The sequence below is a fragment of the Netta rufina genome (assembly GCF_964035555.1).
Source record: "Netta rufina genome assembly, chromosome: 1".
NCBI classification, from domain to species: domain Eukaryota; kingdom Metazoa; phylum Chordata; class Aves; order Anseriformes; family Anatidae; genus Netta; species Netta rufina.
Window position 1 is genome coordinate 105,213,412 of NC_140123.1, and position 27,127 is coordinate 105,240,538.

Consider the following 27,127-nt stretch of genomic DNA (forward strand, 5'->3'; position numbering starts at 1 on the left):
GGTTATACTGAAACTAATGTGGAAAAATACCTATCATTTAATATAAGGTGCACTGTCTGTTTCTCTTTATTTAGTCATCTGTTACCTCAACAGAAACAGACAGCTTCTTGGCGACTCATGTTCTGTACTGCTGGAAACCTCAATGCGTGCTCCTTTATCATAAACTTGATACAGGCATCATTCATTATGTGAATGGCAAGTGAAATTGTTGGCCATTTCTCATATCATCCAGAGCAGTCTTACTCTCTATTGATTGTCTTAAAGGAGAAGTCATCACTGCTCTTACAGAGACCACCCAGTATGCATGATATGCTTGCAGTAGAGTTACCAGAGGCAGTCATTATAGCAGACAACCTCATCGTACATGAAATACAATGTTTTGTATGTTGATTTTTGCTGCTTGGTCATGTTGGGGGAAAAAAAAAAACAAACTTTTTTTTTTTAATTCAGAGTATCAACTAAGAGTAGCTCTGTTTCTTCACATAAATGTGTGTTTTAGTAGAATTATAAATGTTGTCCTCTTGCTGGAATTCAATTTCCCCCCCACAGTTCTTTATTTGATATTAGTTTCAGCAAAATGTGTGTGACTGAAGTAGGGCTTCAGCACAAACTTGCATCACCTATTTGGTAAAGAGTGGATTTAAGTATTCACAAGAAGGCATAGTAGTTTAAATAATGAAAAGGCAGAAAAGAAAACAAAAATATTCCTAATGCAGTCTGCAGACTCTCGTAGCTATTGCTATGTAATCTTCAATATTTTCAATAGGTTTCAATATTTTCATAAATTACAGAAAATGCTATTCTTGAATTATTTAGATGTTGGTATAGGCCACACAGAACAGACTTGTTCACTGTATTTCACCTGTCGTAACCAAGAGTCAGAATTGTTTCAAACGAAAAATGAAAACAGGTTTGTTGTTCATTCAAGTCACTAATAAATGCACATGTGCTGATATAAGCTTCAGAACATTACTCAGCTTTGGTAGTTATTTAGGACTTGAGAAGACGACTGATTTGTGGAAGGTTGAAAGCTGGGTGAGTATGACTATATATAAACTTGAACTGAATAATTCTGTGTTTGTATGTGTGGTTTAAGCTGTCTATAGAGAAATCCTATGTGAAAAAGACAAACATTTTGAAATCTTGATGGCAATCCTGTGGAGATTCAGACTTCTCATTTTGAAGTTCAGAAGGTTGTTCTAGGTATGCTTTGAGTTATCAAATTAAAGTGATTGGTTATTTTAAAATTCAGAGGTGCTCTATATTCTGTCAATTTTTACTGCTCCCTTCTTCAGTGGCCTCTGTGTGACTCTTGTTACAATATCCGTAGTCTTTGGAGTTACTTTTTTAACCACTGTAGCTGGTGGCAGGTCATGCATGAACTGCATGTGAGACAGTAGAAGACTTCAAAATAGCAAAATCAGATTTCATTGTCAGACGCATTTTAGAGAAGGGTCATAGAACATGCAACCTGAGATCTGAAACCACAGCCAAAGTTTCTGCAATAGCAACGTGCACCTGACACCAGATTATTTTACTGTTTTCATAGCTTTGAAATGTAACTGACTGAAATTTTCCAATTAAACGGTTTAGCAGTCTAAAGCTGGCATTCCATTTCTACTTAAATTTAATGGTGCTTTGTCTTTCCTTGAGCCATACCGTGGCTGTGCTTAAAGGAAGGTATTTTCAAAGGGAAAAAAAAATTGTGATAAATGTCTTTATTACTTGTTTAATTTTGGAGATTCTGCTGTTTTATCCTCGCTGGTTGTGAAAGCACATGGCAATGCAAGTCATATATCAAAAGAATCCTGTGGAGGATGATAGCAAAACTGCCCAGTTTTCTTTGGGTTTGAGACATTTTTTGTTTGACTTCTGGCTATAAATCAAGTTTTCAAGTGACTTTCAGGGATCAGCTATTACAAGGCTCTTAACTGTTTTTCTAATGCTAGCATTTCAGGACTGAAGAAGGTGGGCAGGCCCTGCAACAGTCCAGTTGCAGACTAGGGAAATGAGTTGTTGCTGACAGCCTGCTGTCAGCAGGGTGTCCTCCTTCACCTGTATCCCGCTGCTGCTTAAGGAGGTTGAGCTGCTTGGGTACCACGGCCCTGCCTGAGGGAACCAAGACAGCCCCACGCTATCAGGGCTTCCTTGTGCTGTCTCTAATGGTGTTGAAAACTGCTCTTTTCACAACGAGCTACACTGTTTTCATCACCAGAAAAAGGAGGTTATCCTTTGCTGACAACAGGGTTTTGGATTATTAGCTGACTGTAGGTGGCCTCAAATTGTGCCATTAGAGACAAACCGCTGCTTTTTGTGGGTCTAAAATGCTTGAGTCTGCTGTTTTCCTGAAAGAATCAGTAATTGTTTTACTTTGCTTATTAAATTGTCAGTCCCCAACAATGCGCACTTGGAACTTTTGAATGATTTATGAAGAAATATATTTATTTTTTTTTGTATCTGTTAAGTGTGGTCATGCTTGTGTATTCAAGTGATACAGAGATGTTAATTGTGGTTCATGCTTTTCTCTTTCCTTTTTTCCCGTCCATGGGCATCTGGCACTGAGACTGAAAATCTTCTGATGTATCTGTATTATTATTTTATTTTTATTTTTTTTGGCATAAAGACATAAGAAAAAAACTGAAGTGAAATTCAGTTGGTGCATGAAGTGATTCAGAGCGCCGAATGTGGCCCGTCTTGAATGCAATCACTTTCCCCCTTATTTCTGGAGTGTTTTTTTGCAAGTCGATGAAGTACCTAAGCTCTTTCTGATCTAGGAGCAGTTAACAACTTTCCCAAGCAAGATGAGTTTAGATGCCAGCCCACCTAAAGCAATTAAGTCTGCTTTTAGATCCATGCCTACTCAGAGCATGTGCGTACAATCAAGAGCAAATATTTGGTTGTGCTGATATACTCAGAAAAACAGAACCATGGAGTCACAGAATATAATTCTCAGAAAACAAAGTCTCAAAGTCAGTGGAACAGTGAGGAACTTTGGCTTGAGAAGTTACTTAAACAACATCCTTAACACGTACGACATGATTTAAGAACCTTGTCTTTAATTTTAGGAGTATCCATTCCAGAGGGATAACTAGGAAGGAATAGGTGTTTGTATTTGAAGGCACAGTTTAGGATTGATATGATATATTCCATTTCATTCTTGTAGTGCATTAATCCATGATGTGCTTTCTGTGGGTCACTTCTCTTTTTCCCTTTGAGGAAGCTCCTACAATAAGAAAAAAAAATAATGCTAGCAACAAAACCATTCTTCCATTGTGTCTGTGGCAAATTCTGGTATATTTGTATATTCTATGGTTAAATCTTTTAAAAATAAAGTTTCTAGTCCTAAAACTATTTTTAAAATTGTATTCAAAAGAATAAAACATTTCTTCTGATTTTAGTGTATTAAAATGTTGCAGTTTCTTAAGTGAATATGAACAGGGATTGGCATTATTAGAAATATCTTAATGATGAAATTGTCTTGAGAGGGTTTTAGAAGAGGGTAGGTTTGAATTAATCTTATGAAATTATACATTTTATAAAACTGTTTTAATTTTTGAAAGCCATTCTTTTAGACTTATAGTTTTAAAATAAAAGCAGTTTTTCACAGTGTAAGAATTGACAATTGAAACTATGTGGTTGAGTTTTCCATTGGGAATATCAGGAGATGCATTTGCAATAGCTACCCTAGATAGGATTTCAGTTGCAAGCACTGGGGTGCCACATGTAAGCAACAGAAAGAGCACGAGGGGTCCTTGCACTGACTCAGGCAGCCTCTGATCCAGCCTGAGTCAGCAGCAGCCCCCAGAGAGAGCAGCTGTAGCCCCAGGTGTTAAATATGTGACAGCAGCTTGATCTATCGACCGCTGTAAGAGCGGGCTTTGGCCTAAATGAAAATTCATGAAAAATTGATGAAGTCCCCAGATTATTTTTTCCCCCTTTTCCTTTTTCAGTGCTGTGCCAGTGCAGCGAGGAGAGATTAAATGAGGTGTTGAACGCTTTAGTGGCAAGGAGGTTGTGGTTCAAAGGTCGTGGGTCAAGGGATGGAAAAAAGACCAATTTTCTACCTTACTTTCTTTTAAAAGAAAACAAGGCTTTTCAGATTAGCCGGGATTTACTTCCATTTTAATATAAGAATAAAGCTCAGGAATATTCACAAATAAGATTCCTTTCTGTGTGGCTTGGCAAAGGGTAGGAGTGAGTGGGTTGGTGCTAATAGAAAACAGTAGAAGACTCAGATTCATAATTCAATTGGAGAACCAGAAATAGATTGAATTTTGTGACGGCTGTACAAATTTGGGCTTCCATTTCTCCAAGTCTGTGCTTGAACTGAAGTCATTTGGAGAAAGAAGAGGTCTTGCATTATTTATGTCACAGATTGCTTGAATAGCAGGCTTTGGAACACTCTCCAAACATAATGATCCTGTTTGTGTTAAATCCAAAACTGAATGATGTTTTATCTGTAACAACAGCAGTTACAGTAGTACACTGAATTTAGTGTGAAGAGTCAGCGGTGTATTCCAAAGCAAGTGTAAGCCACATCTTAAACTTTGTAGGCAGTAATTTTACACATAAAACAAATATGTTGCAAGACTAAGTGAATAAAGGCTGAGAGGTATAAAATGCGTGCTGTGTGATCATCTTTGTATCATAATGCTAATGACCATTTGGTGAAGCATCTGCAAAAGACTACAATATGTTCATAATAGTGGAATTCATTTGAGATAGCTAGGATAAAGATCACCTGTAAAATAGCATTAAAACAACAAAATGCATGACTGTAAAATGGGTGGATAATTTTTCATCTAGCTTCTGTTAAACATGTAATTTAAATATAAAAATTGTTAATGAATTCTGTTACTCATAATTTCAAAGTCCGGTTTGCTTTGGTCAGGGTTACTTCGGATGGTGACATGTGATGTGTATAAGTTGATCTAATTGAATCTCTTTCATCCTCATCCTTCTCAACAGTGTGTGAAAAGCTTCCTATCTGAACCTGCAATCTTTTGCTCACATTAAGACAGAAGTAATTAGCGTAGAAATTGAAATACTGGAGACTGCTTCTTACAGTGTGGTGGATGAGCCATAATAGGACATTGCAAATCATTGTGCTTTTTCTTGCTTTTCATTTTTCTGAGAAGAAATGTAACAAACCATGACTATTATTGCAGCACACTTAATGAAAACAGCATTCTCCCGGAAGAAGAAAATACATAAAATTGTATCTGGTTAGATAACCAGAGACAATTCAGGATTTGTAAGATGGGATGAATGTTTTTAACCTGTGTATTTCTGAAGCTTACAGTAAGAAAAATTTTTTGATTAGGTTGAAACTATTGGGAATACCATTGTTAGAAACCATTAAATAAACACATTTTTGTGTAGGGCATAATTTAATTCTGACAGTCATTATTTGAAATGAGAGGTTAATAAATACCAATGAGTGAAGGCGTATCAGATAAATCAAGACATGACTAATGTCTCATCCCAAAGTCCCCTTTTGATCAAAAAGTTCTGATTATTTCATACATGTATATTAGTTTGGCTTTTAGCTGTGTGCATTTCTGCTGCTTCTGAATTCATCTGGGATTAGAAGTATAAATGCTTGTAAGGGTGTGATTTTTGCCCCAGTTGCCAGAGCAGATTAGTATTTTGATAGAGGTGCTCTTCATTGAGATAAGCTAAATTGTATCTGCTGATTTTAACACACTTCTCACAAACTGTTTAAGATTATGCTTCAGCCTTAATACCCTCGATGTGATGAAAACAGTACTTTCTGTCCTTGTCCAGTAGGATTTAAGCACATGACTGCATCACTAAATCTTCACGTCTTACCGTTTGACATGCATATCTAAATGTTTAATTCGAGGCCAAAAATGCTAATGGCTTATCAAATCTAACAGCTATCACACTGGTGGTTGATCCAAAGATATTTAACATGATTTCAGTTGCTGCAGAATGCTTCTGATTTCTCCATTTTCTTCTTCTGTCTTTTTTTTTTTATACTGTTGCCATCCTATAAAAGATTTTTTGTGGGTGTTCACAACACAATGAGCGCGAAAGAGAGATGTTCAGGCTTGCACAAAATAAGCAGGCTTTGGTACCTGAGGAGTGTTCACTGTGAGCGCTTTACCTTAGTTGGTCATGTGTGCTGAGAAGATGCCCACTGAAAAGTTTCCTTAACAGCAGGAAATTGCTTCCAGTGTGTAAATGAATTCCTTCAGAACTGGTCAGAATGTCTTTACAATGTACCCCATTGCTCTGTGTAGACATACACACTCTAGTACTATCCCCAGCTTTACTGTAGTAAAAGCTAACGTCCAGAGCTTTCCAATTTCTCTCATCCAGAAATGGTTAAAGAAGCTTTCTGTAGGATCTCTGCTTTATTCCTTGAATTTTTCTGTCCAGGGTCTATACTTTTTCCCACCTAAAAAACAACTTTCAGCATTACATTTTAGAAGCTATTTGCGGCACTCTTGATCTGAATCTGCTTCTAATAATTTCTTGCACATTTCCTCATTTGATTTTTATTGGCTTACTTCCTTCCCTTTGCCTTTGATTTTTTTTTTTATCAAATCCTGCTGCTTATGTATCTTTGAATGTTCTACCTGATAAAATGTTGAAAGCAGAAGAACTGTTGATGACTTTACAGAAACCTTGAAAGAGATCAGCTATTGGCTGATCTTCTGTTAGTGTGCATGTCTCGTACTCATTTTTTAGTTGACATTTCTCTGAGTTTTAGTTCATTTGGGAAATGAAGGAGAACAAGATAACACTGCATTTTTACACCTCTGTTCCTTTTGCTTAGGAACCTATAAGCACTGTTTGAATATTAATTGGAATATTAGCTATTGTTGGCTTGTGCTTCAGACATGTTGTACTATTCTCCGATGTCGAATAGGCTTAAAAAATACTCATTTGAAGCAGTACTCCAGACCATTCATTTGCAAATGTTGCATGATCTCAATACAAATGAAGTTCATTACTATGCTAATTAACGGCAATTATTAGGGTGAGATGGGTGGATATTTTATATGTATGTATATACACACATATATGGATGTATGTGTATAGCTTTTTATTCTGATAATCACTGTATTTGTTTGAGAAAATCATCTCTGAACAAAGACAGGAAAAAAAAAAAAAAAAAAAAAAACAAGAAAGAAGGCTGAGATCCTGGTTATCTTCCCCCTTCTTCCATCCTTGGAGGACTAAAATTTAATCAAGACTTCGGTGATACTTCCACTTCAGCAGCTCTCACAGATGTTGTACCTTTAATAAGTTACTTATACTTCGAACTTATGTGGAAAATGAAGTGGTGGATTTTTGTTCTGTTCCTCTTACTTGAATTTTTCAGGTGGCAGTGGTGTGAATTTTTACTGATGCTTTGGAAACTGCCTCATCATGTTAGAGGAGGGAGGTGCACAGTTACGTTCTGCTGTCTCAGATATGTCTGTTGTTGTATAAAGGGATGCAGAGATGTGAAGAACTTGCAGCCCTGGGTCATTGAGAAACCTGTATTCTGCGCAGCTGTATGTTATAATTCCATGCAGAACCATTTCAAGCTACCCTTTGAAAACCAATTCGTTTAGTTTCTCCTTAATCTCCTGAGCTCACATCAATCCCTATTTCTGTTGGAAGCCTGCCTTAGAACTTAAGTCTTCCAATGGAGAGAAAAATAGTTCTGAAGTTTCCAATGTAAAAATAAACATGCTTTATTTATGCTTGTTCTTGTGATAAGATTTTTCTTTAATTCAGTTATTTTTTCTTCTTTGCATTTATAGACCACAGTGGTGTAGCTTCTCATCCATCCTGTTGCTAAGTTTAACAAGAAAAGCTTGTCTTCTTTTGGAAAATGTTTGCTTGGTCCTAGCAGTCCTTTCTTCACCTGTTCTAGTGTTCATTTATTTTCTGAGACGTGGGTGGTTTAGACTGCATGTAATATTTAAAGACTGGCATGCCATGCATTATGAAACAGCTTTTAATAACTACCTTCTATGTTCCCTTATCTATATGTCCTATGATCATGTTTGACTTTTTTAAGCATTTGGTAGCTCATTAGTCATTCTGTAGTAATCTGATGCAGATCTTTCTCTTCCTCTATAATTTGTAACGGATGACCTTCTACTTTATAGCAAATTTCCCTGTGATCAGTTCTAAAGCATATGACGTTGCGCTTTCCATTATTCCAGCTTATCTAGCATTTCCTATGCTAGTCTTCAGTATCATCCAGTTCTTCCTGTTTAATATGATCCTCCTGTTGAGTCCTGCTGGGCTTGTTGCCTAATCTTGTACGTCAAAGTAGAAGGTGGCTTTGGCATTCAAAATTGGCAATCTCATAATCCACCTGCACTGTGCAGGAGAGGACTTCAATTCTACTGATTGGACTTGAACCTGTCTCTTGTCCATCCATTATACAAAATTGTTAAATGAAATAAATGGGAAATAGATGCGTTTCTGCCAGCCTATGAACAGAATACCAACCCAGCCTGTTAGAAAGCCTGAGACATGGGAGCGTCACTTGTGGGAAGGAAATTGTTTCACTGTCACTCTGCTTCTGTTGCATTTCAAAACAACAATCCGTGCATGAGAATCTTAGAGGAAAATGTCTCCAGCTCAAGTGGATAAGGTGGATTGTGATCTTGCAAAATAATTTATGTTGGTTAATCTTTCGAATTACCTTTAAACTTTAATATATACAGTCCCTCCTCTGCTCTACACATGCGTGCACATACAAGTATATTTTAGAAGAACCTAGTCATGGAAAAAGAACAAAAGAATTCATTGCAACCCTCTAACTGCAACTTTGGGAATTAATTATTGGTGCTATACATTGTGCTCTTAATGACTGACAGTATTATAAAAGCCTAAAGCTGACAGATAATAGGATGATCGTCTTATATTTTTAGCAAAGACAGATAAGTGCAGTTTTAGGTGTGGTTAGAATGTAAGAATGCCTATTTTTTATCCAGGAAAAAAAAAAAAAATCACAAAGAAATTAGTGACATCTCAAGACAGCATTTAATTAATTTCCATATTAAATGCCAATTCTTCATGGGTTTTATTTGCACGTATAGCCTTTAGAATATGCAGACTACCAGCTGTCAGTATAAACAGACACTTTGGTTGCAATATGGCCATGCACAAGTTCTGAGAATCCTTTCTTTCTTTTTTTTTTTTTTCTTTTTTTATTAAATGCAATGCAAATGGGGTCACACCAGTTGGGCCATCCAGCCCAATGTCTGTCTTAGTGTCAAACAAAGACTCTGTGAGTTTAACGTGAGTTTAAACACCTTAAGTGGTTCATTCACCTCATGGATTCTGAGAGAATGCAAATGTTAGATTAAGAAAATTGGGCATTGCCTCCTAACTGGAAGAGACGCAGTTGTAAATAAGAAGAAACAAACATACTGCTTGTTTGATTTGGTAGTTTTTTGCTGTTTTTAGTAACTGTAGCAAGCTAGCATCTCTCCTGAGTCCACAAATGTTTAGTGGACAGGCAGATGCTCTACTTGATACAATTACTGTGATAATTCCTCTTCATCAGCCCAAAAGGTTTGCTTAACATCTTTAGAGACCACGAGAAACACTGGCCAGTAAGTTTTCCGCAATTGGAAATGCTGCAAAGGGTTGTTCTCTTCCCGCCCAGCTCAATAGTACTTTAGAAATGGCTCTTAATCCTAACATCTTTTCAGGCTGTCTTTTCTTGTCTCATTCACAAAACTGTTGGGAGGGTTTTAGTTTGTTTGTTTGTTTGAAGTTTTATTTCTATATGTAGCTAGTTCCTCTAGGAGAAGAAAATATGTGCATGCAAGAAAAGGCCCTGGCAGTATTTTAGAACTCATTTATTTTCTTGGTTAGCATCAGAAAAGGCCCAGGTAGTAGGAAATGTGTAATAGTTGGGAGCATCTGTTAGGGATGAAACACTGAGTCATCTTAGTAATTGAGATATCTGTTATCTTTACTTCAAGATTGTCCATGTGAAAGAAGTGTGAACACAGAATTACAAGTTCCCTTTCTTTCAAATTAATTTGGCAACAAAGCCAATATGAGAGGGAGCAATTTGGGTATACACTAGAAATTACTAAAGCAGCCTGGAAAGTTGCAAGAACCTTTTGAAGGCATGTCAGGACGGGTTTCTTTCCTAGCAAAGTATCTTGGTTACTAAAGAGGAAAAGATGAAAAAAATAAACTCGCATTTTTTAAAAAACTATTTGCTTTTCTGTTTCATGTATGTTGTTTCTACCTCTGTCATCTAATTTTTTATGTATTTCTTCTATATTTCAAGTTTAGGACCAGGAACTAGAAATCATATCTTCCTTGAAGTAGTCCAGTTCTGGGTTTATTAGATTATGTTTGCTGTTTGGATTGCTGGAGGAAGAGAGAAGTAGCCTCCAGTCTAGATACTCATCTGGGAAATGTGATGTGAGATACTGCATGTGCTAAAGTTGGAGCCCCTACTCATTCAATCAGCATCTATACAATTTTTATCCTACCCTTTCACTGTAGGAGGAATGTAAGTACCTGATTCAGATTTGTAAATTCCACTCCTAGAGATGTGTGCCTAAAACTCAGTGTGACAATTCTGAACATCAGACTTCTCTGAGATTCAGAGACATCTAGTCAATGTCATGTATCACGTTGATTGCAGAACTACAAGCGGAAAGCAAATCTTCTGATTGGTAATATGATATCTTAAGAATATGAAGGATATTCTTCATTTAGTTTATCTCCCTCTGCTTTCTACAAAAAAGGTGATTTTTTTCATGCTTTTGTTCAGATTGCGTTCCCATCTGAGCAGCATCTGATTATGAATGTATTAATTTCTTGAAGTTTTTGGCTTCTTAATGTTTTTTGTGTTATATGAACTTTGATTCTGTCAAACTTATTGAAAGATGTGGATTTTTTTTCCTCCCTTGAAAAACACTCTCCCTATATATATGTGTGTATATATATGTATATATATAAACTTTTATATATATATAATTTTTTTTGAGAAGTGGGTCATAGGGAAAAAAATCACAGAAGTCCAAACTAAAAGGCTTTCTTTGTCTCCAATAAATTGACATCTAAAACAAACAGATGGGTAGGGTGGGGAAAGTAGGTACAGCTTGATCAGAAAATTGTAGAGCTACTTTTTCCCCTACCACTGTAATTAGTGTGAATGATATCTCCACCGGAGCCCATGCTTTTGCATTTTTTGGGGAGGAAATTAGAAGTGGGGAGTGTGGGGCAGAGGCCTTGCATGCAGCTGTTTGAGTGTGTGGGTTTTTTTTAACTGGATTTTCTTAGCAGATATCTTGGTCAGGTTGTAATGCTTGGCTTTCTCTTACTAGAATAAAAGCATGTCTGACTATTCTGCTTTTAATTCACTTCCTAATTTTGCCATTCATCAAAATATTTTGACTAGTAATCATAAATACACTGTGCATATATGCAGACCTAGGCTTGTGTGTCACTTTTCTCATTATACACCTGCATATTGAACAAATGAGGATTTAGTTTCTGTCATTTTATTCCAGTGCTGCAGATGTGCTTAGAAATAGTTTAATAATACTTGTTTTCACCTCTCTTGGAAATAATTTGGCTTTTGCAGAATGGTTCATTACAAGGAATAGAGATGTAAAGAATGGAATTTAACAGCTCTGAGAAACTGTTCCGTTTTGTATCTGCATGTCATTATAGTCCTAACAGTGAAATACAGACCATAGCGCGCAAAATATTTATTTATTTAAGGGTTCATATTCCCATTGCTTTAGCAAATTATAATGAGTTATTGGCAATATTGTTTGGGATCTGTACAGCATACAGTTGTATTAAATATATATGATAGAGTTAAAATATAATGTAATTTTAAATTTATATATAAATGTAATTATTTGTATGTGTGCGAAATATATACACATTAACTCTCACTGATGCATATTGCTGTTCATATACTGGACAGTGCAGAGGTTCCAGTGTCGTTTGTTGCTGTCTGTACTTTAAAGAGGCTTCTTTGTTAGGAGCATAGTCTATGTAATACAACTGAGTATAAGATGTATGCATTTTTGTCCACTCTCACTGTATACCAGAGACAGTCTATGACATTGTATACTATTCTTGCACCATTTCCAGTAGACTAGCAAATACGCAAAAATACTTATAGAAGAAATGCTAAATTAATACTTTCAAATGATTTTTAGTGGTCTTTTCTGCAGCATTCATGCTTCTGCTATGAAAACATATATCGGGTATTTGTTAAATGCTTATTTTTGTTGTTGTTTTTTAACCAAGGAGACAAAAAGCCCTACAAAGTCAAGGGACAGTGTAAGTAAGCATCTGTACTTGTTTCCATATGCATCAACTGCAGGAAATGTGCACACTTCTGCCATTCTTCCACCACCCATGCCAAACTCCTCAGTTGAGGTGACCTCTGAAGTGACTGCTGCAGTGAGTGATGTAGTTAATGAGATCCAGCGACACCATGACCCTGACCCTCTCATGGCCCTGGTTCTCCTCATCCATCTTCCTAGCCCCACAGGCTGTGATGTGCTGGTTGGAAACAGGATCAAGCAAGTGTGAATAAACAAGTTCAAAGCTTTCTGTCATGGCTGCCAATGCAGAACATCAGGAAAATGAGACATTAATAATGTGGTACTGGGGAGGCATGTTGCTTTGCCATGGGAACACCTGGGGAAAGTACTACTTTCTAGGTGATCAGTTTTTTACATGCTAGGAAAAGTTTGTTTAAGACTTCTGTGAGGATCTGGCCTGCCATTCTTCTTAGTCATGAAGCTGGCAGCAGTCAGAACAGAGATAGAATATATCATCCACAACAGTGCTGAAAAACCTGCAAAGAAAGCAGCATCCTTTGCTTGTATCATGTGCTATGTGGGCTTAGATTCAGCAGAAGTAACTGGAGGCTTTTTGTCTTTTTTTTTTTTTTTTTTTAATCTAAGCTGTTTACAAGAAAAAAACAGACTGACTAAGGAATATTTTACAAGAGGAGTTTTGGGCTTTGTGATATACATATATATATTTATATATATTTGTGATATATTTGTATATCACAAAGCCCAAAACTCCTCTTGTGTGTGTGTGTGTGTATATATATATAATACACAAGACTTCTTGAGAGAGGTATATATACTCCTCACTATATATATTATATAATATTCTATTATTTAATTATTTATCATATATTTATTTCATATATATATATAGTTTTAATGTGGTTTCAGCTTGAATTCATACCTGCAGGTAAGATGCTGAGATAATAAGATACACTTTTACTTTCCTGGCTGTGACAGTGCTTCAGGTTGTACCTATCTTCTCTTTGTTGAGACACTTCCTTTACCCTGTGGCACTTTCTGATCAGTTGACTAGTTGGTGATTAAATACATTCATTTAGTTCAATGGGTCAGAGCTGTTGTGGGGGTAGAAAATTGCTGATGGATTATCAGTTTCATCACCTCTGACATCTGGCCTTAGCATAGTTCATCATCTGAGCATTCATAACGCATTTGCCCGAGCAATAACATGCTCAGCTACCTGTGTGATCATGGCTCTGGGTACTGGGAACATTGTGTTCAGGATTGATAGGACCAGTGTCACAGAAATTAGAAGGGCATCATCTTTTGTGGTGATAAAAGCTCCCATTAGTACTAACTACTGGAGAGTTCACTGGGGTCAGTAGAAAGCTTAATAAGTTACAAAGATGTAATTCACCTGTATTTATCTTTTCCTGTAGTATTTCAAGAAATAAAAGTTCTTTTCAGAATTGGAGGAGCTTTGACTTTTTATGGTTAACTAACTGTACAGTTATGAGGCAGAAAATAAGTAATGATTTTTGGAGCGTAGAAGTGCCTATTTCATACTGAAATGGGTATCTTTCTAGAGACATCTTAGTTTCATTCCTGTTACACAGTAAATCTTATTATTACTGAATGACAAGTTAGAATAATATTTTTTTCTAGTGTCCAATCCTAAAATTACTGAGGGTGAGCCCAATTGAAGATGGTGAATTACTGCATTGCTAGGTTAGAAGAATCAGAGACTTCTTATGTTGAAATTTGTCATGAAATAGGAGGCAATGTGGAACATTTAAAGAATGAAGAGGAGCAGCCATTTTGGACACCAGAGCACTGCCAAGACTGATAAAGAAACAGTGGGTATCATGGTGGGGAAATTAATCTTTCAAAAATTACTCTAATAATTGAGATCAATCTTCTCAGTGTTTTTATTTGGTTGTTGTTGTTCTTGTAATTACACTAAACTTATACTAAGGAGATTTCCACTGTTCCACTTGTGGAAGTATTACGTTCATGCCTTCTAGGTTTTGGTCTTAAGAAAATAAATTGCAATTTTTTCAGTGGTATTGTAGCATTATCTATCCCCATAGCACCATAACACCTTCCCACCACATTTCTGTGGATTCTTGTCAAGTGTGGGATACAGGGTGTTAAATGTAAAGCTAGTTTGAACTTACATATGTATTCAATAACCATATATCCACCAGTTCCTTTATCAGGCAATTCTTTCCTTCCACAAAAAATGTTGCTACAATGTGGAAATGGTTAGTAAGACAAATTCCTTTGCTCTGGCCTGTTATTTCACTAAATAATTCTTGTGTTTCTCATTTGCATTATGCACTTCAGAAAGAGAGCTCATTTTTCTCCTAGATATGCTTTTATACTGTTATGTAGAAAGTAATGAGAGAGGAAGAAGATGAGGTTAAAAAGAATAGAAAATAACTGGAATGGAAAAAAAAGTGTGAAGATAAATTATTGAGAAAAAATGCAACTTTTTGTTCTTCAACAGTTAAGGCCTTAAGGTAGGATTTTTCATTTATTGACTGTATTGGAATATTTCATGACTTACATATCATTTCAGAGAGAAAACCACTTCAAGTTGTTATTTCCTCATGTTGACATATCCTTATTTACTGTAAGCACTCAAGATATAAAACAAAATTAGAGGCCTGTGATAAGGTTATTACAGGATAAAAGGGAGATACCATCCGTTGTTACTGAAATAACTTAATATATGGAGCTATATTGCAAGACAGCAGTTATGGAATATTTGCCATACTCTTCTTGTTCTAGCTATTGTGGTTGCATTTCTTTACCTTAATTTAAGGGTGCTGCTATCCTATAACAGATTTTACTACCTTTCCCTGATAGTGCATACATCTTGCTCATTAAGTGACACTTAAATGTGACTTTATAGGGTATGTATAGTTACCTCTTAATTAAGGCATGTTTTATAGTCTTGATAACGATGAATAGGAAGTTTAGTTTTTCAGAACATGTGATCTGCAGTGATCTTTTGTAGTGGAACTGGACATAAGTTACCTCAAGTTACTGCTGCTGAAGTGGAAATCATGACAGACCAGGTATTTAACAGCTGCATAAAGAGCTGTAGTAACAAGTGTGCTACCCTACCAAAAACATGTTCTTTGCGGATGATGAGAGGGGTTTTATAGAGAAGGGAAATTTTCATCATTTAAGTGTAAAAAAGCTTCTGTTTCGCATTATAGTAGCTGTTAAGAAATGTCTTAATACAACTGAAACTATTTATTTTACCTCTGTAGTGGATTAATAGTCATGTTATGGATAAGACTTGTAATTCAATTTCTTACAATTTTTAATCTAGTGTTTTTGTTTGTTTGTTTGTTTGTTGTTGTTGTTTTGAGAGGCTTGAGAAATTTTCTTTTTCTTTCCAGTTCCAAGTCTTACAAGTACCTAATCCCTAGTTGTCTTCTTTTAAATCATCATCCACTTTAGGAGCCATTTAATATAGCAGTTCTATAGAGATACCATTTAATTCCAAAAAGTTTACAAGTGTGACATTTGAAACCTTTAATGTCATGTGCAGCCAAGGGGAAAATATGATGCTTTGGGAGGAAGTACACTGATTCACTGATTGAATTAAAAAAAAAAAAAAAAAAAAAAGTACTGTTCCCTCCTCCTAGGATTAAACTGCAATTTTATTGCTAGTATTGAAATAAAAGTCAGACCCAAACCTTTCAGTAAGTGCCTGTGTCAGTTAAGCAATTAATGGATATTGTTCATGCTCGTAGGTTCTTTCATGGGCTCAAAATATTGTCAGTTATAGAAATGAAGTTGAATTAAAGTTTTGTGGAAACAGGCTGCAGAAACAAATTTTCATCTTCTTGTTCAGTTTGTAATGTCCATTCATTGAATTGAAGTATTTGCTAGTATAGAGTTTGATTTCCTCCTTTTAGCTAGTTGTCCATCCAGTTTTTGATCAGAATGGATGAAAGTGTGCTATGGTTTCGGTGGTTCTGCTACAGATCTGTGTATTACCACCTCCTTCTCTTTCACAAAATGTCAGTTAACACATCTGTATCTCAAAAAAGATTCTGTGAGATGAATATACTGCTGATGGGAAATGCTAAGATAACGCGACTACCACAGATACTGAGAGACATTCTGTTCCTGTTGAGGAGAGCTTTGTTCACCCATTTTATGTGATCCATATTTAATCACATGTACAGCTTTGTATGCAAGTCGTTACTTGAGTCCAGCGAGACTTAACATGCATATGGTTGTTCGTTTTCTTACATGTCTGCAAAGGCACATTAGTTTCAACTGCATACTTGATTTTTATTTTTATTTTTATTTTTTTTTTTGATAAATGTCTTGAATATATTGAGAAGGGAAAGTGATAAGAAGGCATTAAACTAGAGGGGATTATCCAAAAGCATTGAAGAACACATACAGTACTTGAAATTACTTTTAACCTAAGGTTGACATTTGACTTGTTTTAGAGTTGATAATATCCTTTTGAGATCTCTGATTTAAATCAACCTCATTAATTCTTGTGACTTTTCTTGTTTCTTTTTATTGACACATTAGCTGTATTAGTTTAGAAAATGAATTCCAGTTCTTTGTCACAATTCCCTGTTACAAAAAATGAAGTAAGGTTAAACTACATGTATGCTTACAATATGACAATGGTTCTGCTCTTTCACTCGGGGAAGCATGCAGGAATTAACAAGTTAGACCCTAGAATTTGCATCAATTGTTGTGATGTCAAAGCTGCCATATTAATATTCTTAGTTTTCCATTTCAGCGGTTACGTATAATACAGATCAATCTAATGAGGTTTCAGGTACACTAAGTACTTTTTGCTTTTACAGCTGCTTGGGCTTGAGTTAAAAATAAGCTTTTTAAAACACGTAGTCATAACTAATAAAAACTTCTAGGTTTAAATAAAAGGGAAATTTAATTAGGAAGGAAATTAGCAAGTATGTAAGTTTTGTCTGTTTTGTTTTGTTTTTTCTTTGTTTTGTGTTTTTTTTGTTTGTTTGTTTGCTTGTTTTTAATGAAACATCCTTGTATTGAGAAGCAGTGTTTAAATCTTTAAATTTCTAGAGTTTGTTTTGACTAAGTTTTTAGGTGGTCTTAGGTGGGCCTAAGAATGACAACTCATCTTACAAAAAAGAAATCTTCTTTAACAATTATTGAGGTAGATGGTGCTTAGTCCTTTAATATCCAGGTCTATCAATGTATTTTCCCATCTAAATATGGACAGAAAAAGTAAGAAAGCTTCCTAAAACTGAATGCAGTGCCTAGAGTATTCAATTCAGAGTTGCAATATTGAAGCCTTTTCAAATTTATGCCAAGAGTGTGAAGGTTTTGTGTATTATAATTTAACCCAAGGCTTTGTTCGGTACACTGCATTTTACTAATATACCAAGTGTTAAATTAAAAAAAGAAAAAGCCTTGTGATCTCTCATCATGAGAGCATGGTGTTCTCATGAAATAATGTCATGAACAGTGTCTGATGTATTTAAAGCTGAAAACGGGTGGCATTTTCTTTTTCTTATCTCCTCTCCACCTTTCTGGTCCTTGTCCAGTATGTGCCTGCGCTGCTTACATTCTAGCTATACAATATAGATAAATGTGGACAATTTCATGGTGGTCGCCAGCCAGGAGCCAGAGGAAATTGTGTACTCAGAAACGGTGATTTTTTTTATTATTTTTATTTTTTTTATAATTAAATCTGCAGATAAATTGGTAAAAGAATAAAGCCCTGTGTCTTGAATGTAAAAGATGAGTGGTTTTAATGAATAAACCTGTCTATCTATGTAATTGAATAGTTTTGAAGAAATTTAACCACTGTATTTCCTTATGAGTACCTGTGGAGATGCCTTTAAAAGGAAGAAATTGTAGATTTTGGACAATACATAAATATCAATTTATTTTTATGCTCCCCCACCTGTTATTTTGTTTTCGTTTTGTTTTAAGATCTTTACTAGGGTTCTAGCATAGAAGATATGTTATTAGGGAACAAACCACAATAAAACTTTTTTCTATTATACATCGTTATTAAGGAATCAGATACTGCTGGTTTATTTTAAGCTAACATTTTTAATGACTCTTTCCTAAGCTTGCTTCAATAAAAGGCAGGTATGTAAAGATAAACCAGAAGTTATTTTGGTTTCTTAGGGCATGAATACTTGAAAACTAATAATAGTGTGATTTCTAACTGCCATCTGCATGCCATCTGTAAAATGGGCTAGCCTAGGAGTCTTGGAAAGCCTTTACCAAATTTATTTTGTGTGGAGATTCTGTTAAAGGAAGCATGCAAGTACTTGGAAGCAGGAAGGAGGGTGATTTGTGCATCTGAGTTTCAGTTATTTCTGGGTGTTTCTGATTCTTGGTTGGCCAGTGGGCTTGAGAGGTGCACGTGGCTCCTGCATACCATTTCAATATGGCTCATGGAAATACCAAGCTCTGACTTGTTTGCTGGAGTGCTTTAGTGTGGTTGGGGGTGAGGTCCGGTCCAAGCGTGCAAACCATTGTTTGAGTAACCTAGGTTGCCAGCAGCTAAAGCAGGGCAGAGGTATTTGTTACGTGACATGTAGATCTGATTATTTATTTATTTATTTTATTATTATTATTATTTTGTGGGGGTTTTGCTTGCTTGTTTCCGTGTGTTGTTTCTTTTGGTGTTGTTTTGGTGTGTTTTAATTTGCATACAGCAGGGATACATTTGCCTGTGATGTGATTTTTTTTTTTTAATGATGTAAATTTACGTCTGAAATATGTATATGTTGTATATACATCTTATGTAAATGTGTATTTATGTAGATAAAGGGTTGCCTGTCAAACATTATTCTGCTTTTATCACAGTAGTGTGCAATTACATGACCATTTACTTCATTTTCAGATGGACCACAGTGCCCAAAATGGATGGTGCTCAGTTATTTTTCACATCTTGCTTGTTCAATGTTTTGCTCACACTTCAATTACTGTGTACTGCTGAAATCATAATTTAAGTGGGGTGGTGTTTTTGTGGCTTTTTGTTTGTTTTTTTCCTCTTTACAGTTTTTAGTATTGTTCTCATTCCAGTTCTTATCTCGAATATAGGAGGCAGCATTAGCAATATTATGCTGACACAGAACAATGCCAGGGTACTTAAGTGGTACTGGCTAAAGAGGCAGCGGCAAATGTAGGGCTTGGGTCTTTCAGACCGACTTTTTTACTGTTTGTTCTTCCATGACTCTCTCTTGACTTTTGTCTTGTCCAGGGAATTGGAAAAGAGTGGCTTGGTGTTCGGATTATTTAATGTGTCAAAGACTGAAGGGGAGCAGTGAAATCTGAATAGGTCACTGATTCTACCACAGCTCTGACTTTTTATGTCAAATTCTCAGACCAGTGGTCTAGGCCAGAGGACAATTCATCAAATTTTCATTCTTTTGAAAGGAGCTTTGCAACAGGTACTAGAAGATAGAAGATCTTACAAGAAATCAATAGATTGTCACCAACTGGTGAGACCATGTCATAGTACAATTATACAATTAGTTCAGCTAGTTCCTTTCTATAGTATTTCACTTAGAAATACTTTGCTCAAAAATAGGAAGTTTTCTGAATTTTCTGTATTTGTAAACCAAATCAAGATCTAAAACCTTAACTGATGACTTAGCTTTCTAGCTAGCAGGCTAATTTATTTTTTTTTTCTCTCTTGTCATTTGGAAGTCTTAGCTTAAAGAAATTATTAGACCACAGTCTCTCTGTACCTGCACCTTTCACCTACCTCTGTAAGTGCAAACAGTAAAGAACTCTGTTGTTTGTACCTCTGCTGACTTTTACATGCACAGAGCCTTGGAGTGCTGATAAGTTATCCATAGGTCATACCAGAGAATCCAGTGTGTGTAAACAGTCTTACAGAACTTGGGAAAGTCTCATCTAATAAGCAGATTGCAAAGGAACGCATAGGTATTTCTGAGCCTTCCATTCATGAAAGTTCCCATTTTTGCTTGAACTCTTGATCTTTTTCATTCTTCAAGTAAGAAAGTGGCTTTAGCTTCAGCTTCCCTAAAAGAGCTGTTACTACTGATTTTTTTTTTTCACATTCTATCTGTTACATCTAAAATTTGTAAAAGCTAGTTGAAAGTTAGCGTAAGTTAAAACAAAAATGCAACTTGAACTGCACTTTGATCCTCGAGGGTGAGTATATGTGAATATAAGTATTTAACATAAATGCATTTCTATTTGTGTTCCAGTATATTAATTTAAAGTAGTGAAGAATATTCATCTAAATCACCTGCTCAGGTTATCTCCTCTTAACCTTAGTGTGTGGTTTGGAAGCATTATAGTTCAGCAAACAAAATGCACAGTATTTATATATTAATGAAACAAATATTTCAGAATTTGTAGTAAACAGATGCTATTTGGTTTTCTCCTAACCGATGAAATAAGATAGAGATATCTAAAGCCACATTGGTTATTACTATTGAATGTCATTTGATACTCATCCCCTATATGGAGATTTGATCCTTGGTGTGGATTTCAGCATTTCAAATCAAAGTATAACAACAACAACAAAAAACAGACATAAAACCCTTTGAAAGCTTACCCACTGACAAATGACTCTTTTATGAAGCCTTATCAGGGCCATAAAAAAAGTGGCAGTATGACCCTTGTGTATCGTGAGGAAACTTGGTGACATTTAGCCAAGTGGCATATCATCATTCAACTGAAGCAGAGCAAGCAAAGGATTGGGTTTTAAAAAAAAAAAAAAAAAAAAAAAAAAGTAATAGTCTGTTAAGAAGAGAAAAATTCTGGAGACCACTGTGAAGTTGGAGTAAGGCTTCCTATTGTGTATGCAGCTTCCAGCCGTTGTACACATTTGACCCCCAAATGACAAAATAAATGAAAGCTGCTCTTCAAAGTAATGCAATCAGTTCAAAAATATTGTGCTAATAAAGTTATAAATTCTAATTGAAAGATTTATGGCAATCCATTTAGTTGTTACTAGGTTATTTGTGACAGACAGATGCAGAGTAACCTGATTAGAGTCAGCATTGTGATGACTTGTAACTGCGGAGGGGAATAAAGCTTTAAACCATTGTCATAGCCCATTCTCTGAGATGCATTTGGAAGCTGATTTAAAAGAAAATATATGGCCATTAGACATGCGTTTGCAGCTGCCTCAAATAGGTTGGCCCAAACAAAGTGCTAAAGTGACTAGTGGGTCTTTCTTTACCTAAGTTTTAATTTGTAACTTAATTTTGCAGATGGGTTTAGAAGATATTCTATTAAAACATTCTCTTCAATATAAAATGAAATTTTCCGTTCATGTTAGGAGAAATAGTCTCAGTTCTGTTAATGATGGAAGTCCTGGTAGGGACATTATTCTTTTGGATTTGATAAACTTTATAAAAAAAGATACTGCCCGTATGAATATACCCTTGAACAATATTTTTTAAAATATTTTTAATAAAAAGATGAAATATCCACGCATTTGAATGAAATATAATTTGTAATCAGAAGAGCTTAGCTTTGTTAGAACTAAATAATAGTTTGATTGGTTCTAGAAACAGAAGGATGCTAGCTATTGTCTGGTACGTGTCCCTAGACTTAATACATAAAATGGACATTGTTTTCATAATTTCTTTAAGGTGTAATGTGTTCTTGTGGTGATGCCTGTAGAATCATTCTACAAGTTAGAATCAAGTCAATTTCAATTATGTATTTGTTATGCTTGTTGACCTACTTATTGTATTCAGGATTAAGATAGCAAAAAACGGTTTTGTTTCATCAGGAATAAAATGTATCAATGTTTGCAGTAATACTTTGGCACTGTGTATTGTAAAGCCATTCCTAGTCGGTCCCTTAACTTCAGTATACCTCAGTGCTTTGGCATGATAAAGCAATGAAGTGATTCAAGTTCAGACTTATTGGCAAATGCTGGTCTTAGCCCTTCTGATTAATACAGATCTTCTGCTGTAATATGGGAATTTACATTATATTCAAAGCTATCAAAATAGACACAGTAGCTGTCAAAGGACACAATTTTGACACAGCTACTCGTGTATTGAGAGTTAAATGTTTTTTATGGCTCTAACCTTTTAAACTGGTATGCTTTACTTACTGGCATTCATTTAAAAAATTATTTGTCTAATGCTATACAGGGATGAAAGAGATACTAATTTACCTGAGAGAGGATGAACTGTAGATCTGATCAGTGAATTGATTATTAAATTCTCTGTTAACGTAGAGTAGGGCAATTTCTTTGGCAATTTACAATACTGGCTAATTTCCTGTTAGTATTGACTAGTAAGTGAATTAAAATAGTAGGATCCCCCACCTAGGCGGGGGGTTGGAACCAGATGGTCTTTAAGTCCCCTTCCAACCTGACTCATTCTATGGTTTAATGAAATACCAAACAGCAAAAATTGTAAAGTGTGTGTCTGTATTAACAGTTCTTGTAAAACATCTATATGTTTTTGTGTATAGTAATCTTTTTTTTTTTTTTTCTCCAATTTTTTCTCTTTTTTTTTTTTTTCCCCTCTAATGTAATGCTGCTTTCTGCACCTTACCAAGCTCTGTTATCACTTCATATGAAGAGGCCATGTTTGACTGCCTTCAGGATGACTTCTTGTGAGTGCTGTGATGGGGAAAGAAAAGCAAAGAAACAGAACCTCTCCCCTTTCTAAAAATCAGCTTTTTTTAATGTAGTAAAATTCTCTGAATACCTCCTGACGATATCAGGAGGAAGAATCTCCAGAATCCTAATCCTAATCTCTGGAAGGATTTGGGAACACCATTAGTGTATCTAGTTCTTTACCACCAGACACCTATGTATCGGAAACTTCCCTTTCACTTTGCCATCAAAATCCACCTAATAAATTGGTGTTTATAGGTGTGAATTACCAGCTTCCAAGATCTAAGCAGCAAGGCACCTTGAAGATTTCGTCAGTGTAAAGAATGTTCAAGTCCAGGTGAACAGGATCTTCCCTCCAATTGTAGCTTCAAATAGTGTTCATGTGAAGCTCAGGGAGTCTGGGATGGTTGCATAATTCCCAAAGTGATAGATTAGCATGCAGAGAACAGTTGAGGTGGTCAAAGGTGCATGGTAAATGTAATTCATCGCATGGATATTACTGCTCTGTCTGTGTGGTTTCTAGGGAAGCAGCCTAAGCACGATTCGGAAACTGGCAGAACTTCTATTTTTAATCTGAGCGTCCTTGTTTTTACATAAGTTTTTAATCATAAGTAGCAAAATCAGTGTGATTAGAGCTATTGGTACAGCCTTGTGGAAAATGTTAGAACTGATTTACTACAGTGTAGGAATACTAATATTAACCACAAACTATTTTGATATGGGAGCTTGTCATCTCTGAATTTTTATTCTGCTTGAATGTGACCCTTGCGCAAAATTTATAACTCCAAACAGACTGTATTAAGGACTGTAGCAATGAAATTTGGTATTTTCCAAGGCTTCTCCGCTTTGGAATTTGAATTGAAGCACAGAATTGTGATGTGTGGAATAAATACCTAAGCTCTTTATAATCATTATTGTTATTGTCAATATCTTAGTATGTTAAGAAGATTTAACTTAAGGGACTGTTTAAATAGTTTTGAGACCAGCTTGTAAGCTGATGGTGCGTGGAGTCTGTATTACTTCATGTAAATTTTGTCTGTGTGCATCTCTGACAGCCTGGCCTGCTGCTGCTAACAAAAGTTGTGGTGCAGCTTCACCACATCTGTAGCAGTCCAGGTGATCCTACAAGGTGTGCTGCTGCACAACTGCCATTAGTTCCAGTAACTCTCCTTTTAGAAGATTAGGGTAAGCAGCTTTGCTGCACATACTTTTCCCCAGTTTAAACAAACAAAAAAACTGTCTCCAGATTCCCCATTAGGATTGGTTAAATCTAATTCTGAATCTAACGCTCAGAAGCCAGTGGTCTATTCAAAACGCAAGATAACTATGTGCTATTTTAGCTGGGAAGAGAAGCTCTGTTTTGCTGGTACTCAAACGTGTATTTGGCATCTCTGTTCTTCTCTATCTCATTGCTTCATAATCTCTTAAGTAGCATTTTTGAGGGCTTATTTTTGATTCATTGACATGGATGATCCTAGAGCTTGAAAAACTTTTGTCAATGAATAAATATTTGTTGCAGATAGGACAATTTTAATTTGGGGTTAATTTTAATTTGTAGTTGCAGTACACCATACTTTGTCAGTCAGCGAAGTGGCCGAGGCAGTGCTACACTGAAGAGAATTGAAGAACTGCAGGGAAGGGCTCAAGCGTTTGTTGCGGGTGCGTGCCACTGCCGCGCTGGTTCAGTTCAGGATCCAAACTGCTGCAAGGGGTGTGTAGGGTTTGTTCTCGTCTCTCTCTGTCAACACTTGAGAAGCCTTTTTAGTACCCTTTTTCCCACTACTCTCTCTGATCAAAGCATTGCTTGCTTACTGAGGCTCTTAGAAGATAATCATTTAATAGCAACTCTGAGCCAGGAGACAAAAGGAAAGGTAGTTGAAGAACTCATTGCTAATTTCTCTCCCAGTGTAATCAAATCAGTACAGCTCTCCAGCCAGGACTTATAACCCTTAATAAGTCACTCTATTCGATTAAGAGGAATTGATTTTCTTCTACTGTGGATCATAGTGATTATGACAAATATGGTATCTGCTGCTCACTTCCCTATCTTCCCTGCTAGTGTCCATTTGTTTGCAGGGCCGGCAGGTAAACGAGCCAGAGAGATGACACGGTGTCATTAACTGCAGTCAGTGTCAGCGCTTTGACAGCCGTGGAATTGAGTGGTTCCCTAGATCAGAGCAGAAGCCAGTTGTGAGGGTCTCGCACAGCAATTACGTACTTCTGACAACTCTACTGACAGCCTTAAATGCAGGAAATGATGGGACAGTAATTTGTAATTGCAACTAGGAGAGCAACTGGCAATCGGCGATGGTGTGGTGGCAGTGTACGGGCCATAGTTTAGAGGTTAGCCAACATCAAAGCAGATGGGAGAAGCGGGAAGGAGAGCTGTCAAGCTGCCATGTTTCAGAAGCAAAGCAATATTGACCTTATCTTCAACCAGAGGTTACCAGTGGAATCATTTCTTGACAAGGTTACCTATTTGTTTGCTTTCCCTGAGCTTATTGGCAGTGGAACATTTAATGGACTTAAATTTAACATAATGAATTTTGGGGAGGTTGGGGGTGGGGGAGGAGGTAGGGTAAATGTCAGTGCTGTTCCAGATAATTTTAAGAATGGTCACATAAACACGCATAAATGTGTTTTTTTGTATGCCTAATTCTTTGGGCTATAATGACAACAGCCAAACAATAAAACAAAGTGCTTTGTCTACGGGGAATTTTTCTTTCCCTGTTACATAATAGCAGCCTATATCTGGATGTCTGGAGGTTCTCAAGCTGTAGACCATATAGCAGGTGCAGATGAACTCTGGGAAGGTAAATTCCTGTTTATTTTCATATGTTGAAACTGCAGTAAAAATGAAGTAAAACACAGCAGGGTTTTGTTTGTTTGTTTTGTTTTTCCCCAGAAGTATTGCCAAACCCACATCTGGTTATCTGCTTAAGAAGCTTTATTTTCAAAACTATTTAATTACCTTCTTGCTGAGCAGGGGAAACTAAATGACCATTGCAGTGTTGAACTGCATAATCTGAGTAAATGAAGGAAAAGTTTTCAAAATCAATATGTACAGTCTGACAACCTGCATATCTCAACCCACAATTTCTATAGGGGAATCAATATTTTTGTCTGGAAACATATTTGTTGTTTTGTTTGTTTTAGGACTTGATTACATTTGGTGGTATGATGAATAAATATTGAATCCCCATGTAAAGCCTAAAAGATTTCAAATAAGGAAAATTACCTCCCCTCTCAACTGTTTTAATATTGAGATGTCTCAAAGGTACAACTTATTACTTCATGAATTTTAGTTGTTCTTTTCCAATTAGGTTTTAGTTCATATCTTTTTAACTTTTACAAACTGAATATTCCACAGGAAAAAAAAAAAAAAAAAAAAAAAAAAGGTTTTGCTGCCCACACTGCTGCAACTGTGGTATTTCTGAGATGTATTACATCTTAAATATTGCAGCTGTTTCATGCAGTTGACATTTACTTTCACTGAGTAGCTACGTGGAATGGTGGTAAAATGGGAATCAAATCACCAGATGCTCTCTCATACTATGTAAGAAAAACTGCTCTTGAATTCTGTTCAGATGGCAGTCTGATAGTTTTGGAGTACCTGAAATCCTCAGACTTTGGATCCAGAGACAGTTCAGAAGGAAGCAAGGTAAAGATGAAAAATTTTTCAAGTTTCAAAATTCAGAATAGTTTGAGAAACTCGCTTCAGTGAGGAGGGAAAAAAGTTACCTCCATTTCAGTAACTATTAATCCCTTTTTAAGATTTATTTGCAAGTTGGATTTCCATAGTTTCACCTTCCAGCCATGCTATACTGTCATCCTGTAGTAGGATGAAACTAAGAAACAAACCTTGAAATATTGCAACTTGCATATTTTTTCTACTTACACCTCCTCTTTGGTAGGTCTACTCTATTGAACATTAAGTATCACATTCTAAGTTATGATTTCTAAACTTCATGTTATTATTCTCCTCCTTTTTTTTTTATCACGTCATTTTTTTAATGTACTTTAAAAGTGTGGAGATTAATTCTGGGCAAAATATTGCATGGGTAGTCTAATCATTGGCAGACATACTCTGGAAAAATACCTTTACTGTTATTCTCTCAGATCTGGAGATCATTGTAGCAAGTTTAGGTGCACTGTTAAGTCAGGTGTTTGTGTTCCCATAGTAATTTCCATTTTCCTCTAGAATACAGTCCTCTATTCTGTCATGGTG

General features: G+C 36.0%; 1 protein-coding gene across 1 annotated transcript in view; it reads left to right on the forward strand.

Moving 5' to 3' along the window:
* Window positions 1-27,127, forward strand: part of ROBO2 (roundabout guidance receptor 2) — a gene marked incomplete at both ends in the record, with an annotated part of 468,927 nt that overhangs the window by 49,865 nt on the left and 391,935 nt on the right. The window lies entirely within an intron of this gene.